At 40.2% G+C, this 18,431-nt stretch overlaps 1 protein-coding gene across 4 annotated transcripts in view; it reads left to right on the top strand.

The window, feature by feature from the left end:
* The window catches only part of CDH18 (cadherin 18), a 1,010,793-nt gene that overhangs the window by 217,844 nt on the left and 774,518 nt on the right, over positions 1 to 18,431 (top strand). The gene's annotated exons all lie outside the window — the stretch shown is intronic.

Below are 18,431 nucleotides of genomic sequence, written 5' to 3'. Positions count from 1 at the left end.
CTGCTAATTTAAAAATAAACCACCTTAAACTTTTACAAAACTTATTTTACATTGTTAGTAAGTTAAAAAATTAGGTATTACTTTAAAAACACATTTTAAAACGGAATATAGCTTTTGTTACAGGGTTAAAAAAAAAGCCGAAGGCTCTGGCTGTTTAGATAAGGGCGGGAGGAGGGGGGGGGGGGGGGAGGGAGGAGGGGGAAGGGGGGGGGGGGGTGGTTGTCTTAGTCGGTTTTTTAAAAAGGCGGGAAGGTTTTTGGCTACACACTTTAGCTTTTAAACTTTAATGGTTAAAAAGCTTAGTTTTAATAGTAAGTAAGTTAGTATGCTTTTTAATACCTGATCTGGCTATTTTTTGCTTTAAAAGAAGACCTTCTTATGTTTTGTTCTTTTTATTTTTAATTTACTGACTTACAGAGGCTGTTTTTGCTGACAGCCGCTCTGCTGCAAAAGCCTGCTGTTTTTACTTTAAAATGTGCTAACTTAAAAATAAACCACGTTAAACTTTTACAAAACTTATTTTACATTGTTAATAAGTTAAAAAATTAGGTATTACTTTAAAAACACATTTTAAAACGGTAATTAGCTTTTGTTACAGGGTTAAAAAAAAAAGCCGAAGGCTCTGGCTGTTTAGATAAGGGCGGGAGGAGGGGGGGGGGGGGGGGGGGAGGGGGGAGGGGGAAGGGGGGGGGGGTGGTTGTCTTAGTCGGTTTTTTTAAAAAGGCGGGAAGGTTTTTGGCTACACACTTTAGCTTTTAAACTTTAATGGTTAAAAAGCTTAGTTTTAATAGTAAGTAAGTTAGTATGCTTTTTAATACCTGATCTGGCTATTTTTTGCTTTAAAAGAAAACCTTCTTATGTTTTGTTCTTTTTATTTTTAATTTACTGACTTACAGAGGCTGCTTTTGCTGACAGCCGCTCTGCTGCAAAAGCCTGCTGTTTTTACTTTAAAATGTGCTAATTTAAAAATAAACCACGTTAAACTTTTACAAAACTTATTTTACATTGTTAATAAGTTAAAAAAATTAGGTATTACTTTAAAAACACATTTTAAAACGGTATATAGCTTTTGTTACAGGGTTAAAAAAAAAGCCGAAGGCTCTGGCTGTTTAGATAAGGGCGGGAGGAGGGGGGAGGGGGGAGGGGGAAGGGGGGGGGGGGGGGGGGTGGTTGTCTTAGTCGGTTTTTTAAAAAAGGCGGGAAGGTTTTTGGCTACACACTTTAGCTTTTAAACTTTAATGGTTAAAAAGCTTAGTTTTAATAGTAAGTAAGTTAGTATGATTTTAATACCTGATCTGGCTAGTTTTTGCTTTAAAAGAAGACCTTCTTATGTTTTGTTCTTTTTATTTTTAATTTACTGACTTACAGAGGCTGCTTTTGCTGACAGCCGCTCTGCTGCAAAAGCCTGCTGTTTTTACTTTAAAATGGTTCGCATTAGCCTAAAATTAAAAAAAAACAAACCTTTTTTTGTTACAACACGTTAGTTTTATAGCCCTAAACTGTTTTTGCACACTTACCTGTTATTAAAACACCTGTGCCTAAACAAAGGCTATGGGTCTGCAGGTTTCCTTTTCACTTTTATTTGTTAAATAGTAAAAAAAGCAATCTTTTCTCTAATCCACTAACTCACAAAAACTGCTTAGCTAACGGGCGCTTTGCTTCTTTGTCTTTTTAATTTACTGGTTTACAAAATAAGGGATATATAAACCGCCTGTTACTAAAAAACCTAGGGTGCTTCTGTATAATTTTTTATTACAACACATACAAAAAATTGTTTTTTCGAGTCCTTATCCTTTTGCAAAACTTAATGTAATTGTAACTTCTGTTTGTTAAAAAGCACGAAAAAGAAGCAGCCTTCTTATCTCTAATTCACTAACTCACAGAGGCTGCTTTGCTAACAGGCGCATTGCTTCTTTGTCTTCCTAATTTAATGGTTTACAAAATAAAAAATATATATACCGCCTGTTACTAAAAAACCTAGGGTGCTTCTGCATACTTTTTATTACAACACATACAAAGGGGGTGTTTTTTTTATTCCTTTGCAAAACTTAAGGTAATTTTAACATGTGTTAAAAATGGTGTATTAGTAAAAGCTTATGGTTTTAACTTTTATAAAAACTCTTTGTAAAAGGGCTACATGGCGGGAAAATGCTAGGGGTCTGTTTCTTTAGATAAGAAAAAAACAGTTAAAAGGGCGGGGGGAGAGAGAAGGGGAGGGGCAAAGGAGGGGGCTGGCTCTTGCTTAAACTCTTGAAACACTAGGATTGGTTGGTTCAGGAAAATGAATTCTATGACGCTGTTGTAAAACCACCTCTGATTGGGCCGATCCAAAAGCGGTGATAACAAGCTGGAGAGTGTCAGAAGCAGGAAATCTCCCTCATTCTACAGAAAGACGGGCAAAGGTAACAATTCTCTCTCTTTCTCTTTAATCCTACCCTGTGCTCTCTATCGTTGCTCTTTCCAAAGCGGACTCTCTCCTCGCTTTTCTTGTCTTGTAACCCGCCCTGATTCTGAATGCTTTTTTACCCTGTGCTTACTAAACAGACTCTGCCTGCTTCTCTCTCTCTGTCTCATTCTGATTCCGCCGCGTGCTCTCTATCTTTGCTCTTTTTAATTAATCTACACTGATATTGAATGCTTTTTTACCCCGGGCTTACCAAACAGGCTTTCCCTTGGTCAATTTTCCTTTTAAAACTCGTTTTTTCTTAACCTGCATTGGCATTCACTAGTTTTAATGTGTTTTATTTACTAGGGTTTAAACCAGAAAAGCTGCCTCGTTTTACAAAAAGACTGCAAAGGTAAACATTTTTTAATTTTACCCTGAGCTTTATTGTATTTTTCTTAGCCACTTTTTTATAGAGTTTTTACCCTGTGCTTACAGAACAGGCTTTCTCTTTGTCAATTTTCCTTTTAAACCTCGTTTTTTCTTAACCTACATTGGTATTGACTAGTTTTAATACGTTTTATTCACTTTTATTACACTGCCTTAGTACATTTTCTTTTAAACCTAGTTTTTAATGTTTTTAAAAGCCTTTTTCTTAGGACCCCTTTACAGTTTTTGGCCATGTGCTTACTTAACAGGTTTTGCTTCAGTCAATTCCCCTTTTAAACCTAGCTGTATTGTTTTTAATATTACTTAATAATATTAAAAAGCTTTTTATAACCTATGTTGGCAGTCAAAAGTTTCAATCCCTTTTTTACCCAGGGCACCCCAAACAGGCTTTGCCTTGGTTAATTTTTTTAAACCTACTTTTTAAGTATTTCCTTATAGTTTTTGCTTATGTCCTTACAAAACAGGTTTTGCTTCACTTAATTATCCTTTTAAACTTAGTTTATAATGTTTTTTTCTTAACCTACATTGGTATTGAATACATTCAATGCTTTTTTATTCGGTGCTTAACAAACAGGTTTTGCCGTAGTAAATTCCCTTTATAAACCTAGTCTTCAATATTATTTAACTTTTCTCTTAATCCACCCTGATATTAAATACACTTCCCCTAGTCAAACACACACACACATTTTTTCAAAATGGCCGACAGCGCCAACCAAAACGGGGGGTGGGAAGGCGGGACAAAAGCCCTAAAAGGGGCGTGGAAACCTGTCAAAATTGCATGGTGATGAATACTATCGAGCTTATTACTACTAATACCACCTACTGGCGATCAACACTTCATGCTAGTTAATGTCTCTCCCTTTTCTGGTGATTTACACAGTGACAGAGGCTCACACTACGACCACTCAAATATTAACTTACAGTATGGAATATAGACGTTTTAAGTAAGATTAAAGGATGCAGCAACTCACAAGCATTCAACAGAGTCTAAACATTAAACATAATTTTAATTCTAATATTTATGTTAATGCTACTAACCCACAGGTGAGCCAGACTGATTCCAATTATGTATTTGTAAGTGTTTATCTGAGCCACAGAAACTTTGGCGTGAGATGGCACCTGGTGTGCCAGCATCACAGTAATAATTCAAAAGATATTTTGGTCAGGACATCAAAGTTAAATACTCCTTTTAAAAATACTTGGGGATATGTATTAATCAGAAATGTTTGGGCCTCTGCTTTAGTATATCACTGAAAGATGGCAACTCTGCCAGCACAGTTTCCTCTAATTATATGCTTGATCATTGGTCCAAGCATCGACCCAGATGAAAAAAATCCACATGCTGAATTACCACACCTACATGCTGCAGCATCTAAATATTTGTAAAGGCTCCCCATCCAATCAGGGATCATGTTTTACCTTACATAGCCTATGGCCAGACTGACCAAATGTCCTGGTAGGCTATTTACAGGCAAAAAAACCCATCTCATTTAATTATTTGTATCAGATTTGGCAGGGGGCTGGGCCAATTTTCAGTGAGTGGCACTGTGAGCTGGCACACAGAGGTTGCAGCACTGCTTAGGTTTCTACTGGCTACCTCTTTGTCATGACAACAAATCTCCCTGAAATTAATTTGAAAATGTTGGTCAATATGCTTATGACCTCTGAGATCACAGACCAACGTGGCTTCATTGTAGCTATATATAACTGTAAGGCTCATCTCAGACTTTTAAAACTAAGTTTATAGGTCAGCTCAGTCCAGAGTACCTTTGTCATCAACAGATAGCTAAGGGTTAATGTTCTTTTACCTGTAAAGGGGTAACACCAGTAACCTGAAACACCTGACCAGAGGACCAATCAGGAAACAAGACTTTTTCAAATCTGTGTGGAGGGAAGTTTTGGGTGTGAGTTCTTGGTTCTTTGTCTTGGGTCTGTGCCCTCTCGTCTCTGAGAGTGATTTTTCTATCTCCAGGCTTTCTAATCTTCTGTTTCCAAGTTGTAAGTACAAGGATAGTAAGACAATAGGTTTATATTTTTTTTTTTGTACTTACATGTGTGTAGTTGCTGGAATGTGTTAAATTGTATTCTTTTTGGATAAGGCTGTTTATTCATTTTTTTTCTTTTTATATAAAGCTTTCTTTTTAAGACCTGTCGGAGTTTTTCTTTAGTGGGGACTCCAGGGAATTGAGTCTGGAGCTCACCAGGGAATTGGTGGGAGGAAGAAGTCAGGGGGAAAATCTCTTTGTGTTAGATTTACTAAGCCTGACTTTGCATACCCTCTGGGTAAGGGGGAAGAGAGATTAGCTCTCTCGGTACTTATGTTTCCAGGCCTTGAAACAGGGAGGGTAGAATCCCTTTGTTTAGATTCATGGAGCTTGCTTCTGTATATCTCTCCAGGAACCCAGGGAGGGAACACCTGGAGGGGAGGACGGGGAAGGGAAATGGTTTATTCCCCTTTGTTGTGAGACTAAAGGAATCTGAGTCTTGGGGTTCCCCAGGGAAGGTTTTGGGGAGACCACAGTGAGCTAGGCACTGTATAATTCCTAGCTGGTGGCAGCAATTACCAGATCCAAGCTGGCAACTAAGCTTGGAGGTTTTCATGCTAATACCCATATTTTGGACGCTAAGGTCCAGATCTGGGAAAAATGTTGTGACAACCTTACCCACATAAGGAGCCATTGGCAAGGGCAAATGGAAAGGTCAAAACCAGTGCTTCTTTTTTGGATGTGGGTAAAAAGTTGTTGAATCATGAATGACCATTTTACAGATTATTGTGAAGATTAATTTTTTAAAAAAATAGAATCCATAACTGTTCTAATAAGGCCGGGATTGGAGAGTTATAATCCTATTCTAGCTGTTTTTATTATCAAGTATGTTCATTTCTGAAATGAAAATGAATAAATGTCACTACAAGTGCCAAAATGACTATTTTTAATTCAATGAACTAGCGTCCGTTAAAGTGAGACTGTTAGTGTTGGTAAAAGACAGCTACAGTGGGCACACTCTTATGAGATACAATTTCTTATGTCTCCAGTTATACACAAACCCTGGCCTACAAAACTGCTTCTGTTTCAATCCCGGGACTCTCATAAGTAGAGACTGTGTCGATAGCACCAGTGTGCATGATGGTTTCATGATATGAAATATGCACTCTATAGGGAATTTGCTGAGAGCTCAAACCCATTTCCTTTTTTGACAAAGAGTATGCAAGATCTGAAGCCAGGATACTAGAGGAAAAAGATTTGCTTTATTTTCTTTGACTGCTTTTATTTTCCTCCAGAAAACTGTTGTGAAAGCTGTTTAATATGCAGGAGGAACTTGCTACAACATATTCATTGATACATACAGATGGACTGCACTCTAAAATAATCTGTGATTCTATTATTTCAGAGCTCATGCTAAGAGACTGATGCAGAGAGCAATATAAGGAGTGCAATTTCATGAGGCTTGTTAGTGGATTGCAGGCCTCATCAAAAACAAGCTGGCGGTATTAGCAATCAACACACTTCACAATTGTTTCATACCAGAAAGTTCAGTGAGGTTGTCCATCCTGACGTCTGTAGTGAAAGCTCGGGTATATTTTACTCAAAGGAACAGTGTTTGGTGACAGACTTCATTGCCCATCAGCATTCTCCATTAGTTTTAAATAAAACCTACATAAGGAATAGACTGGGTGAACATCTCTGGGGAGATTCAATTTGCTGAGTAGGCTCCTGACTCAACATTCTTGGAGCAACTGCAAGTTTGTGGAGAAAGCAACCAGCAGATAAGCAATCACACAGTGCCAGTCTCAGCTTCCAGATGGTTCTTGAGCTGTTAGGGAGGATATTATTTATTATGCTTCTCTGTAAAAAACATATAACACATGGTTTCTGAAATTCCATCGGTGAAGGACAAGTCCCATTAGTCCTGATGTCATACCATAGCTTAAATTTGTCCTCATTTTCAGATGAGCTGAATGCTGACAGTCACCACTGAAATCAATGGAAGCTGAGAGTTCAGCACCTCTGAAAATCAGGCCATTGTCTGTATTATGTATTACATTGAGAGCGTATAACTTTCCTATCCCAGTTTCTCAATCATTTTAATCTTTATTCTTCTTCTTTTTTTTTTTTTTAATTTGGTGGTCCCTATTCCTCTCTGTGCTACTAGGGGGTGCAATCAAACAATGGGTTTTTAATATGGCTAAATATAAATATACACATTTTAGGAACAAAGACTGCAGGTAATATTTACAGGGTGAGGGACTCTACCCTGGGAAGCAATAGGGGCATGTGCTTTAGTGGGTATGGAGTCTTCTGTTCTTTTTCCCACAAGCCTAACCCCTTCTGCCCCTTCCCCTCCAACCTGTCCCAGTCCAGTTTCTTCCCCACTCCTGGATTCTTCTCCTAGGCTTGTTTTCCTCACCTAAATAATCCCTATCTACACTCCTCAGACCTCAGATGCCAGTCTCTGCCTGCTTCTGACTTTCCACCATTGTTCCAGTCTCCCATCTGTTCCCACTCCTAGTTGGCTTAACCAGACATTCCAAGTTGCTCCCAACCTTGTGGCTCCTTGTTCCCTGTGTCCTTGCCCAGTCAATCCCAGTTCCCTCCCCAGATTCCCTATCTATCATTCTTCATAGCCACTGACTCCTGGTCTGAGTTTCTTTTTCCAGGTTTTTAATCCATTCCTACTATCCTCACTTGCCTGATTCCTTGTCCCAGTGATTTTGCCTAGCAATGCCAATTCTTCCTTCGCACCTCAGCTCTTGGGCCTATCTGTCTTCCCTTCCCACCACATTCTTCCCTTGTCCCAGTTTCCAATTCCAAGTCTCCTTGCCCTGCCAGTCCCAGTTTCCTCTCTGGTTCCTAAGTCCTGACACCCACTGGTTACCCTCCTCACTCTATCCCTCACTCCAGTTGAGTGAATTGGTTTCCTCCTCCATGCTGCATGGTTGCCAGCTGGAGCATGTGTTGGGGGTGATCCGTCTGCTGAGACAGGCTACCTGCTCTCAGTTCCAGTGACTGGCCCAACCCCAGCCAGGACCAGTCATGGTTCCTGGAAAGTCCTTCTGAGCCCCCGGAGTGCTGGGCTGGAGGAAGTAAGCTCCTCTACTATGTGAGGATGGTGCATGCACAGTCTGCTCAGCACTAGGAGCTGTGAGAGTATGGAGAATGCTCAGTGACTTTAGCTGTTAAGCTTTACTGGATAACTGTGATTTTTTTTCAGAGACTTATAACTTGGACAAATTTGGGCAGGTTTTCAGAGTGTGGCAAAGGCCACATCTCCAATAGAAAGGCCACCACCTGCCAAATTTCAGATCCCTGCTCTAAAGAATTTTTTGACATTGGTAAAAACATATTTTTTCCTTGACTTGTTCTCAGAATGGCTGAACTGTTTGGACTGAAATTTTCCAGAAATATTTGGCCTGAGCCAGCATAGAAAAATTCAGCCCAAACAGTTAGTTTGGCAAAGCTATGAGCAACTGAAAACTGGGTCTTAAAATGGGAGAAATGTCAGGCAACCTGAATAATTGGTGGAGCTATGAATCCCACCTCTAATAAAGAACTTGTGTCCTCACTGCAGGAAGGGACACTTTGTTTTGCAAAAAAGAGCTCACAGTGTGATCTGGTAATTTGCATGTTACTGGAACTTTCCTTCCAGAGAGGTGCTAAATAAAATCTTTAGCAATGCATAGAGAAAAGACAGTCTGAAAACATGCATAGAGATTTGAGTGTGGAAGAAAAACATGCCAGCTAAAGATATGCTTTGTTTCAAATCCCATTACATTTTGTTTAACTGCATGGGGAAGGAACAGCAAAGGGGAGAGAGGTCTCGTATCACTCATAGGAAAGTCATTATTTTGTAAAAAGAAAGGAAATAATAGTTGTTCTGTAACTCTATGCTTCCAATTTGGAGGATGTCTTAATCAAACGGTATATGTACTTTGACACCACTATTAAGGAAATAATGCTTTCTATTGAGGACATGACATTTTTGTGAATGAGATACCTCAAAGGTATTAGGGGTTATGAGCTTGATCCTGTTAAGTTCTTGTTGTCCTCACATCCATTGACTTCACTGAGGGTATGTCTACATCTACAATTTTGCAGCGCTGGTTGTTACAGCTGTATTAGTACAGCTGTATAGGGCCAGCGCTGCAGAGTGGCCACACTTACAGCAACCAGCGCTGCAAGTGGTGTTAGATGTGGCCACACTGCAGCGCTGTTGGGCGGCTTCAAGGGGGGTTCGGGGAACACGAGAGCAAACCGGGGAAGGAGACCAGCTTCACCGCGGTTTGCTCTCGCGTTCCCCGAACCCCCCTGCAAACCGCAGGGAAGGAGACCTGCTTGCACGGGGGTTCGGGGAACGCGAGAGCAAACCGGGGAAGGAGACCAGCTTCGCCGCGGTTTGCTCTCGCGTTCCCCGAACCCCCCTGCAAACCGCAGAGAGGGAGACCTGCTTGCTCGGGGGTTCGGGGAACGTGAGAGCAAACCGGGGAAGGAGACAAGCTTGATTACCAGAGGCTTCCTCAGGTATGCTGGGATACCTGCTTATTCCACGGAGGTCAAGAAAAGCGCTGGTAAGTGTCTACACTTGATTACCAGCGCTGGATCACCAGCGCTGGATCCTCTACACCCGAGACAAAACGGGAGTACTGCCAGCGCTGCAAACAGGGAGTTGCAGCGCTGGTGATGCCCTGCAGATGTGTACACCTCCTAAGTTGCAGCGCTGTAACCCCCTCACCAGCGCTGCAACTTTGTGATGTAGACAAGCCCTGAGAGTCTGTGATGCTCAGGACCTTACAGGAAGGGGTGCCATTTGGGGGGGAGGGGTCAGGGGAAGGCTCTACCCCCTCCTCCTCAAGATTCATAGGGGAGGTTTACTCACCTTAGCCAGACAGAGTTCTTAACTGCAACAACTTGAGTGTGCTATGTGATGAGTTCAGAAGATAGGAGCAGCACAGGCTTTGGGGCAAGGAGTTTGTTTATAAACAGAAGCAGGGTAATTAAGATAACAAAAGGTCTATCATTAAAGTAAATTAAGGATCATTAGATGATCCTGAAAGCATTGCCAGATACTTCAGTTAAAAGATAGGAAACAAAGAATAGGAATAAAAGGTGAGAATGCAGAGAGGTAAGTGGTGGTGTCCCTCAGAGGTCTGTACTGGGACCAGTACTATTCCAAATATTCATAAATGATCTGGAAAAGGGGGTACATAGTGAGGTGGTAAAATTTGCATATGATAAAAAACTACTCAAGATAGTTAAGTATAAAGCAGACTGTGAAGAGTTACACTGGATTCTCACAAAACTGGGTGACTGGGCAACACAATGGCAGAAGAAATTAATTTTTGATAAATGCAAAGTAATGCACATGGAAAAATATAATCTCAACTATACATACAAAATGATAGGATCTGAATTAACTGAACCCATCAATAAAGAAATCTTGGAGTCATGGATAGTTCTCTGAGTAGCAGCCATGTTAGTCTGTATCCACAAAAAGAACAGGAGTACTTGTGGCACCTTACAGACTAACAAATTTATTTCAGCATGAGCTTTCGTGGGCTACAGCTCACTTCTTCGGATGCATAGAATGGAACACACAGACAGGAGATATTTATACATACAGAGAACATGAAAAGGTGGAAGTATGCATACCAACAGGAAGACTCCAGTCAACCGAGATGAGCTACAGTCAGCAGGAGAAAAAAAAACTTTGAAGTGATAATCAGAATGACCCATAGAAGGTGTGTGAAGAAATTAACATGGGGAAATAGATTCAATTAGTGTAATGACCTAACCATTCTCAGTCTCTGTTTAAACCTAAGTTAATTGTATCTAATTTGCATATTAATTCGAGTTCAACAGTCTCTCTTTGGAGCCTGTTTTTGAAGTTTTTTTGTTGCAAAATTGCCACCTTGAGGTCTATCACTGAGTGATTAGAGAGGTTGAAGCGTTCTCCCACCGATTTTTGAATGTTATGATTCCTGATGTCAGATTTGTGTCCATTTATTCTTTTGCATAGAGACTGTCTGGTTTGGCCACTGTACATGGCAGAGTGGCATTGCTGGCATATGATGGCATATATCACATTGGTAGATGTGCAGGTGAACGAGCCCCTGATGGCGTGGTTGATGTGATTAGGTCCTGTGATAGTGTCACTTGAATAGATATGTGGACAGAGCTGGCATGGGGCTTTGTTGCAAGGATAGGTTCCTGGGTTAGTGTTTATATTGTATGGTGTATATGTTTATATTGTATGGTGTGCAGTTGCTGGTGAGTATTTGCTTCAGGTTGGGAGGCTATCTGTAAGCAAAGACTGACCTGTCTCCCAAGATCTGTGAGAGTGAGGGATCATCTTTCAAGATAGGTTGTAGATCTTTGATGATGCACTGGAGAGGTTTTAGTTGAGGGCTGAAGGAGACGGCTAGTAGCTTGTGGCCTCTGTTTGCCGGAAGCTGGGCGTGGGCAACAGGACAACTTGATGATTGCCTGTTCTGTTCATTCCCTCTAAAGCACCTGGCATTGGACACTTTGGAAGACAGGATACTGGGCTAGATGGACCAATGATATTACCCGATATTGCCATTATGATGTTCTTATATAGAACCCACATATGTCTGCTCTCAGCTGTAACCCACTAGAGCCCACTGTCCTCCCAGAGCTGGGATACAACCCAGGTGTCCTAACAGAGTTAGAAATAAAGTAAGAATATACATTAACATTTTAAACCTAACCAGTTGCCACAAGATGTCAGAACATATTAATATTAGAGCTGAGTGGGTCTAATATTTATTTAATTTTCTTTCTTTTAGAAAGGAAATAGACACAAGACTCTTGTCAGCTAATTGCTTAGTTATCTGCCAAAAAACAAACAAACGAAAAAAAAAAACCCTAGAGTTTTCAAGTGCCTAAGTAGCCCCAGGAATCATGGTTAAAGCTACATCCCACCATGCCCCCCCGCCAAAAATCTGAAATCGTTCCCCTGCGTAGAGGCTCAATCCCAGTATCTGAACATAGGGTCAGATTGCCCTATGCCATAAAAAATGAAGTGACTAGATTCCTTTCTGTTTCACTAGCTTTCAACTTGAGGCTCCTCTTAGAATTTTCCCTAGGCCAATCCATCAGAGAGACGGGGTTTGAAAATATTTGAATCTAAAGGTAAACCATCAGACATTGTGGCAGAGGGAAGCAGGAGCAGTGAAATAATGGGTTTCTTTAGGAGGGAGATGTCTTTCCTATGTAACTAAATTCTGTGGTCACTTGAAATCACTTTCTGCAATATCCATAACAGGTGCACAATATTTAACTCTTTGTTTTCCCTTTCCCTAATGTTGAGTTCAAAACACCACTTCTTCTGTAGTATCTAATCTGAGCTGGGTATGCCTGTTGTATCTTGAGGAACATGATGACTGGTGTTCTCAAAGGGTGTGCGTATGTGTGTGTGTGTGTGTGTGTGTGTGTGTGGAGAGAGAGACGATGTGGACATTGAGAAGGTTTCAGGCTTTCATGAAAACCAGTGTCAAAAAAATGTTGCAAACACTGTTTTGTCAAAAGAGAGTAAAAAACCCATAAAGTTACAGGGCTGTGTTGCAATTCTCAAGATGATATTTTGGAATGAAAAAAAGGGAAACAGTCTTTTAAACAGAAGAATTTTTAACATAACATATTATAAAATATAAACAAATAGTGGAAAAAACATGAACCTTTATGATATTGAACAATGTATTACTAATATTGTTATACAATCCATGTAACTAGAAACCTCCATTTCGGCTTGATACACTCTCAGACTAAAGTCAGTGGCAAAAATCTCATGGATTTAAAGGCAAGAGGTTCAGGCCCTTAATGAGTAGGTCATAGTTCAAATCTGTACTGCCAAACCATCAGCATTTTACATTTTCATGTATGATCCATTCTCCATTTCACCTTGTTTCATCAGTCTTTTTGTTTTCCACATGCCATTCTCTCAACCTCCTTCACTTTGATTTTTAATGTGTGTGACAGATCTATTATTTTTAGTTCTTTGTAGTACCATCACTTTAAATTTTAAACCAAATGCTTTACATTTAGCCACATGAAACAGTGCAGCTGTATTTCTGTTTCTGAGACTTAACTGTTAATAGAAATAACACTATTTTAATACAAACTATTATCACTTTCAAGTTTCTAAACATAGATATGTGATACATAATTTATTTGAGTTGTCTTTTTAAATTGTCCTTTGAAACAATTATTGGCTGCTCAATCAGCAAATATTCTTCCAGAGGGCAAAGATGGAGGGGGATTAAGTTCTGTTCTTTCAACTAATGGAGAAACTTCTACTTTATTGTAGTGGTAAGGCAAAGCAAATATTGTCAGTCTTCTGAAAGTAAGTAGTGTGTAGGCTTATCAGTCAGTAGAGACTTAAGTTTTCTTAATTTGCTGCAGATGAATTACATATATTTATATATGGATATTGAAAGAGGACTGAAAAGCTCTAGATTCATCTCTGACACAGATGTCCTTTGTGATGTTGGGTAAGTCTCTAAAGTATTTCTGTGCTGCAATTGTAGAGTGTGGTTGCACCACATATAGACATATCTGAGCTAACTTTAATCTAGATAGCTCAGGCACCACTAGCAGTGGAGTTACAGCAGCAAAGGCTTCAGCATGGGCTATACAAGCCTACCCAGAATATGTATTCAAGCAGCTAGCCTATGCTGAAGTCAGCGCTGCTGTGGCTTCACTTGATTGATAACACTACAATGTAGATATACCCTTAATCTCTAAAGGCCTGATCTAATGGTCATTGAAATCAGTGAGAGTCTTTTTCCGTTTACTACAATGCACTTGGGATCAGACCATGAGTTCCCCATACCTCCCTACTTCCCAGGAGTGCTATGAGGCTAAAGTCGACAGAGAGTCCTGTGGCACCTTATAGACTAACAGACGTATTGGAGCATAAGCTTTCGTGGATGAATACCCACTTTGTCAGATGCATGTAGTTGAAATTTCCAGAGGCAGGTATAAATATGCAGGCAAGAATCAGTCTAGAGATAATGAGATTAGTTCAATCAGGGAGGATGAGGCCCTCTTTTAGCAGTTGAGATGGGAACAGCAAGGGAGGAGAAACTGCTTCTGTAGTTGGCTAGCCATTCACAGTCTTTGTTTAATCCTGAGCTGATGGTGTCAAATTTGCAAATGAACTGAAACTCATCAGTTTCTCTTTGAAGTCTCGTCCTGAAGTTGTTTTTTTTTTGCTGCAGAATGGCTACCTTTAAATCTGCTATTGTGTGTCCCAGGAGTTTGAAGTGTTCGCCTACAGGTTTTTGTATATTGCCATTCCTAATATCTGACTTGTGTCCATTTATCCTTTTACGTAGGGACTGTCCAGTTTGGCCGATGTACATAGCAGAGGGGCATTGCTGGCACATGATGGTGTATATTACATTGGTGGACATGCAGGTGAATGAACCGGTGATGTTGTGGTTGATCTGGTTAGGTCCTGTGATGGTGTCACTGGTGTAGATAAGTGGGCAGAGTTGGCATCAAGGTTTCTTGCATGGATTGGTTCCTGAGTTAGAGTTACTGTGAGGCAGTGTGTGGATGCTGGTGAGAATATGCTTAATGTTGGTGGGTTGTCTGTGGGCGAGGACTGGCCTGCTTCCCAAGGCCTGTGAAAGCAAGGGTTTGTTGTCCAGGATGGGTTGTAGATCACTGATGATGCGTTGGCAAGATTCTAGCTAAGGACTGTAAGTGATGGCCAGTGGAGTTCTGTTGGAGGCCAAAGTCATTAATGTTTGTGAGATCCTCAGATAATACAACACTGGGGTTCATAGAAGTACCTATCTAGATATATTTGTTACATATATCACAGATTGATAGTTATCTTCCAGTGCTTAATTTATAATGAAAGAGGTGCTGGGGCTCAAGCAATTAGGTGCCAAGGCTCAAGCAATTTTTTAAAATTACTTTCATAACTGATGCAGAAATCCAAGAGGTGCTGGGGCTATGAACTCCCAGGCCTACGGGTGCTGGGGCTCAACCCCGGCAAGCACTGGCACAAATTATGTACTGCTGTCTTCCCTTTGAGCTAGCGGTATTGTCGCCTCTTGCACACTTAGTTGTCCACAGTTAACTTGATCTTTTTAATGTTGCAATATTACTTTCATTGTTGTAAATGAAAGGAGCAGTTTGACCTGTGCAGAAAATATTATCTTAGTCACTGATCTCTTATTCATGAATATGCAGATTTTCTATTTGCCTAGACATATTGGTAATGACTTTTCTGTAAGGTAAAAACTGAATCAAGTAATTTCACAATCCCTTAAAATACAGTAGAACTGGTAGGCAGTAGGCTATGTGTTTATATCACATGCACTTGGTGCTTGTGCCTGTTTAAAGGTTGTGGGAGTTCTATATTAGCAACATAGACGAAAGGTCATGTTCTTATATAAGAGTTTTGCTGCTAATGCACTAGTATCAGCACTAGATCATGTAAGATCAAGAGCAGCATGCAGCTACCCAGGACCAATGCATTGCTCCTTGGATAGCCGTGTGAAACACTACTCAAACTTACCCCTTTGTTTCCAACAGGCCATTGCAGTAGTCCAGGAATCACTAGATCCTAGAGACATTCTGACCATATTCCTTTCTCCTGGTTTTGTCCCTCGTATATGGGCTAGTTCTTAAGCCACTCAGAATTACCCACTACAGAAAGATAAGTTTTTCTGGGGAGTGTGACATTGCTCTCTGATTAATACAGGGTAACTTTCTAATGTGCCTAGGAGGAGTTTAAATATCTTTGTTTGCTTTACTGTAAAGCAGAATTAAAAATGTAAAGAATGTCCTCTCTGTTTATGGTAAAAATGTAAAATGAAACAGGGCTTCCCATACCTAGAATGCAAAGTGTGGATTTCTGCAGGTAAATTTCATGTCGGTAAAGGAAAACACTTGTTCTTCTCTGATTATATCCCTCTTTGTGAGGGATGACTTCCTGGCAGAGGCACACTCACTCCCTATAACAATAGTCAGTGGATATTGCCCCCTGTCATGTGACTGAGCCCAGACATCATTTCATCATATAACGGGGGCAGGAAATAAAGCACTTCTGAGTAATAGCTTTATTTCCTTACAGTGGGTTTTGGGGCTGGCATATGGGGCCAAACTTCACATCCTTTACTCACCCTGAGTAGTTATTACACAAAGAGTAGTGCTAGTGAACACTGGTCAGTTAGATAATTGGACCCGTAGATTGCTGAATTAAGTAATTCCCCATAGCTGGCTCGGTCATACTAATTTGCAAATCCCTGCACCCAGGACATGTAACAATCTAGTTAACAGGAGAGAGTTCCTTGCCACACTGAACTAGGATATATCTATCTAGTTGTGACAGGGAGAATACTAGTAGACTCCTTTGTCAGTCTTTAATCCCTATTTCAAATTATGAACATCAAATATATTTATACTATTTATACACTATAGATGAAATCCTGCCCCCATTAAAGAGAATAGGAATTTTGCCATTGACTTCAGTGGAACCAGGATCTCACCCTCAGTGTATTTTTTCATGAGCAAAGTGTGACAATTTCCAGCAAGCATATGCCATATGCATTTGTTTGCCAAGCACTGCTGTTTCCCTCCTCAGTCACAGTTATGACAGAGGATTTTTTTGCTTAAACAGAAAAAAACAAAAAACAAACAAACAAACAAATTTAGAGATTCCCAGGAGCAAATGTCTTTTGAAAAAGCCACTTGAGCTTAAGCATGCTATAGAGCAGCAGGGGAGATTTGGGGGTGTCACATCTGAGAGCCAATCTGCTGACCTGTTCCCCTGCCCCAACCAATTGCAAGGTGCAGGATCCGATGAAGGGGGCACCCCATGTCCTATCATGCGTGAACACTTATATCGCCACACACAAGCCACAGAGCTCTGTTCATTCCCTGCAGTGCCCTGAAAGCAGTAGAATCAGAAGAGGAGAAAGTGATCTGGAAGCTGTCTTCCAGATATGTAAATGTGTTCAGCATCCCCCAAGTCAATGCTGTTTTCTTGTGTAGCCATTGCTTAACCAACTTTAAAGTCTCACACACTAGCTATATGTCTCCCTCACACATGGTGGATGAATTTTCTTTTCCCTGTATTGGATTGGAATTGGGCCATTTGGTCACAAATTCTTGTGCCAATAACCATTTTTCCTCTTTTCATATTTATAGAATTCAATTTCAAATACTGGGCAAACTGATTATCTTTCACAATGTTGAGACCCATTCTTGCATCTTGAGATTTGGCCTGTAGGCTATGTAAGTTTGAAAGCCTTTTTAATAAACACAACTTGTACATAGTTTTCCATGCCCATGGCATATAATGACATTACTTCTATAGACTGTCTAATGTCCAAAAGTTTATCTGGCATAATCTGTATCACTTACATTGAAGTAGGGTGTAGCTGAAGAGCAACTTGTTGTTTTGGATTCCCAATTTCAATTTCAGTCAACAGATACTGTCAGTTATAGAATTATTTAAAAATACACGTCTGGAAGGGACCTTAAGAGGTTGTCTGAGCTCTAGTCCATCCCCTATTCCCCATGCTGAGGCAGGACCAAGTATACCTAGCCTATCCCTGACAGATGTTTGTCTAACCTATTCTTAAAAACCTCCAATGACACAGATTCCCCAACCTCCCTTGGAAACCTTTTCCAATACTTTACTATCCTATAGTTAGAAAGCTTTCCTAATAGCTAACCTAAGTCTCCCTTCCTGCAAATTATGCCAATTACCTCTTTTCCTATGCTCAGTGCACATGGAGAACAACTGATCACTGTCCTCTTTTTAACAAACCTCAACATATTTGAAGAATTACAGGTCTTCAGTCTTCTTTTCTCAAGACTAACCATGCCCTGTTTTCTAACCTTTCCACATAGATTAGCTTGTTTAACCTTTTACCATTTTTGTTGATCTCCTCTGGACTCTTTCCAGTTCATCCACATCTTTATTAAAACATGGTACCCAAACTGAACAGAGTACTACAGTTGAGGGCTCACTAGCACTGAATGCAGCAGACCAGTTATCTCCTGTGTCTTGCATTCAATACTCCTGTTAATACTGGAACATTACTCTTTGATTAAATGCATCACATTGTTGAGTCATTCAGTCTGTGATCCAGTGGAACCTCCAGATCCTTTCTCAACAGTACTATAACCTAGCCAGTTATTTCCCATTTTGTATTTCATATTTCCTTCCTAAGAGTAGTAGTTAGTGCTTGTCTATGTTTCATCTTGTTGATTTTAGACCATTTCTCCAATCTGTAAAGGTCCTTTTTAGTTCTAATCCTGTTCTCCAAAGTGTTTGCAACTCCTCCCAACTTGGTATAATCTGCAGATTTTATAAGATTATTTTCCACTCCATTAAACAAGTCATAAATGAAAATATTGACTAGTTCCAGATCCAGGATGGACCTCTATGGGACCTCAAATGATACATCTCCCAGCTGGGCAGTGAACAATTGATATCTACTCTGAGTAAAATCTTTCAACTGCTTATGCACCCACTTTATAGTAATTTCTTCTAGATCACATTTTTTCTAGTTTGCTCATGACTATGTCTTGTGAGACTGTCTCAAAGTCTTACT

Source organism: Gopherus flavomarginatus, chromosome 2, assembly GCF_025201925.1.
Source record: "Gopherus flavomarginatus isolate rGopFla2 chromosome 2, rGopFla2.mat.asm, whole genome shotgun sequence".
NCBI classification, from domain to species: Eukaryota; Metazoa; Chordata; order Testudines; family Testudinidae; genus Gopherus; species Gopherus flavomarginatus.
The sequence above is the reverse complement of the archived record's forward strand: the minus strand, read 5'-3'. Positions and strand labels throughout refer to the sequence as shown.